Source organism: Amphimedon queenslandica, unplaced genomic scaffold (genome assembly GCF_000090795.2).
Source record: "Amphimedon queenslandica unplaced genomic scaffold, v1.1 AMPQUscaffold_9439_Cont18528, whole genome shotgun sequence".
NCBI classification, from domain to species: domain Eukaryota; kingdom Metazoa; phylum Porifera; class Demospongiae; order Haplosclerida; family Niphatidae; genus Amphimedon; species Amphimedon queenslandica.
Window position 1 is genome coordinate 1 of NW_003550289.1, and position 3,684 is coordinate 3,684.

Genomic DNA, 3,684 nt, shown 5'->3' on the forward strand with positions numbered 1-3,684 from the left:
TTAAACAAGCGTAACTGAAGCGTAAAATCCAAATTTTATCTGAATTGGCTCAAATTTTCTATGCAACATAAGTAACATACCGTATAGCTGGTTTATTTCGTGGCCTCAAATTTTTGCTGCTTAAATTTTCATTAGAATTAATTTTAGTGCCTTGCTAAATTTTTGTTAATATTTAATTGGTTTTAATAAAATTTAGTGGAATTAATTTTAGTGGATTTGAGCCTGCACGAAAATTAATTCCACACGAAATAAACCAGCTATACGGTAATTTCATGAGTTACATAAGTAACAACAACATAATTTCTTCATGAGTAACCAATTGAGGCAGATGTTGAAAAAGCTACATAAAAGCATAGATTTAGTGTTATACTACTTAAATATGTAAAAACTGTTATTTCTCTAGCTCTTTTGTACTTGAAAGTGTACATGTGGGAGCTCCTTCATTATAAATGGCAAAACAGCATTGTTCAAATGTTCCTGCCAATGCAGGTGCCACAAGTTTTTGGCCAATGGATATTAGAATTCCAATGCCCACAGGTGCTTTATTCCTTGCTTCCTTTAAACGTAACTCATTCTCCCTCGATTAAGACATTTTGTGGGTGGAAAAAATGGAATATGCATAATCCTTTGAGAATGCCTGTGAGGAAAAACTCTATAACAAATATTTTGTTCAAGTGTTACAAAATTACACCATAAGGATGTCAAAAAATTAATAATGCTATACTTATTGACATTATATAATGTGTGTGTGGACCAAGGCATTCTAGATTTGTCTTTGTTTCAGTTGGAGCTTGTTTTTCGATAAATCCTTCTGAAAGGAAATCTGGATAGGGGATTGAGTGAGGATGAATCTGTTGCCTGTGACTTGGTTAGGAGAGCTCTTGAGGCTCTTCGTTCACTGGAAGTGCAATTTAGTTAGTTGACCAGGGTTTAATATTCCCAAACCTCAGCTTGAGTATCTGGTAGAGAATAACTTCATCGCACAACAAATGGCAAACATTATTAGAGTGTTCGTTCAAACTATTCATAGCAAGCTAGCTGATTTTGAAATATTGCTCTCTTCAAAGTATTTAAACTTGACAGATGATGAGCTTGAAAAACTCTAAGTGGTGTCGAGAAAGACCACCCAATGTGTGGGAACAGACAAATACAGGGACATCTTTTCAGTTTGGGATTAAGAGTCCAGCAGAGCAGAGTGAGGGAGTCTCAAAGGTGAATGAATTCTCATGGTAGCATCGTTCATCGACTTTATACTATCAATAGAAGATGTTTCTTCTATTGATAATACAAACTTCAGAGATGTTTGTATTATACCATCAGTTTCTCAGGTAACGCTTTCGTCCTTCGTCATCGTTCAAGCATACAACTCTCTCTCTTCAAACAAAACTAAACAACAATTGACACATGCATCATATTAACACTTTGTTGATTGTAATTATTGTTGTTGTTCAAAGTTTACGGTTGATTTGGATTCGATATATATTTACTGAACAGATCTGGGAATTTAAACTCTCCTTTAGCCTAAGGAAAACATAATACAATAATAATTATAATAGTAATACTAACTCACTAATATTAGATAGGCTACTTTAACATCTGGTGTGCGATATTTTCTCAAAGATATAGGAAGAGACTTGCCCACTCGGTTTTTCTCTTTACCTGAAATTTTATAAAATTTCATTATAATGTAGCAATAAATATAATTTAAAATTAAAACACACCCACAAAAAGGGGAGGGTCTGAGTAGTAGCAGTTAATTTTATTAAAACTGCATGACTTTAAGTAATGTACAATGTAGAAACAAGAAATTGGGCTTAAATATTCAGTGTAAAAAATTGACAGAAAAATTAAAACCCCTAGCTGCCCTTATAATTTTGATACATATTGATGTCCTTATGCTATGTAGAAAGATTGAGTCAATTCCGACTAACAATTTTTTGAGTTATGGCCATTTATAAAAATTGGTCAATTTCTGAAAAATACCCTGTACTATAAGCTCAGGGTTTCCCACAGTATTTTGGCATAGTGCTCAGCTGATGCATATACATGTACTTATGCTAATTGGAATTTTTGAGCAGGTTTTCATCAAAATTAGATTCTTAAAAGTTGCTCAATAATCTGGCGGTCAAATTTCACCGAAATTAAAAAGGAAATAAATCTCAAATTTTATACTTTTTGTTATATGTAGAAGAACTTTAAAGTTGCTCAAAAATTTGGTCAAAATCCCCTGTACATGGTCTCGGGCCAAAATTCGCCAAAATTGAAAACGAGAAAAATCTCCATTTTTATATTTTTTCCTGATACATATACAGACACTTATGTTGCATAGAAAGTTTGAGCTGATGCTGATCAAAATTAAATTTTTAATGATTTTTAAAAGTTACTCAAAAATCTGGTTAAAGTCCCTGTACTATAGTACATGGTCTCGGGCCAAAATTCGCCAAAATTGAAAACGAGAAAAATCTCCATTTTAATTTTTTTTCCTGATACATATACAGACACTTATGTTGCGTAGAAAGTTTGAGCTGATTCTGATCAAAATTGAATTTTTTGTGATTTTTAAAAGTTGCTCAAAAATCTGGTTAAAGCTAATTGAATTTTTTGTGATTTTTAAAAGTTGCTCAAAAATCTAGTCAAAATCCCTGCACTATAGTACATGGTCTCGGGCCAAAATTTGCCGAAATTGAAAACAAGAAAAATCTCCCTTTTTATATTTTTTCCTGATACATATACAGGTACTTATGTTGCGTAGAAAGTTTGGGCTGATTCCGATCAAAATTGAATTTTTTATGAATTTTATATTGATGCATGCTGTCTAGATCACTTAGCATGGTTTATAGGAAACATCCAATCAGTCCATATTTGTCAAAATGGATCTAAAATCACCCAAATTTTACTACATTTTTCAATACGTATTGATGTCCTTAAACTCCTTATGCTATGTAAAAAGTTTGAGCCAATTCTGATTATGTGTATAATTTTTTTAATTTCATTATTTGATTAACTTAACGTACCTCTTTGAATTCTTGTGTTGACTTTATGAATATCCACACCATAAATACGCTCAAAATAATTTTTAATATCAAATTAGATCATTCTAAATAAAGAACATTTGTATTATATATAATATTAACATATCTTATTATTTTACTTCATAGGCACGTGACATTGCACGTGATCCTTTGGTAATTCTCTGCCAGGTTTCACTAGCTTCACAAACCAGTCGCAAAGATATATCTTGGGAGCAGGCTTGTTTTGCCTAAGAACAGCCAGCTTCCTTAGCCTTGCTGCAGCACCTGCAGTGGCCATGTTTTCTCACGTGTGATGATCCCACGCCCCTCTACCATCTAGGCTAACATAATTAATCAGTAATCACTATCATGGTTCCGAGGGATGTGAAAGAATCTTTCAAAACTCATTCACCTGACGGGAAGAAGACACCAACTCGGGACTGGACCCTTAAATTGTTTGATTTTCACGAGAGGAACAAAGGGCAAGACGATAAGCCCATCACAGGGGAATACATTGATGGTGTACTGCTACCAACCCTGATCAAGCCTGGGGATGTGATGGCCCTAAGGCAAGAGCTCAAGCTAAGAGAGACTGACGTTTTTGTGGCTACGTTTCCCAAGTGTGGCACAACGTGGACTCAGCAGATAGTGAAACTGATCTGGAGTGGAGGGA

General features: G+C 34.0%; 1 long non-coding RNA gene across 1 annotated transcript; it reads right to left on the reverse strand.

The window, feature by feature from the left end:
* Nucleotides 1-1,353: 1,353 nt before the first annotated feature.
* Nucleotides 1,354-3,097, reverse strand: LOC105315582 (uncharacterized). The gene is made up of 3 exons (XR_002189508.1): nucleotides 3,015-3,097; nucleotides 1,571-1,659; nucleotides 1,354-1,521 (listed from the first exon to the last, which is right to left on the reverse strand). It is a non-coding gene; the product is annotated as an uncharacterized LOC105315582 (long non-coding RNA).
* Nucleotides 3,098-3,684: the final 587 nt, after the last annotated feature.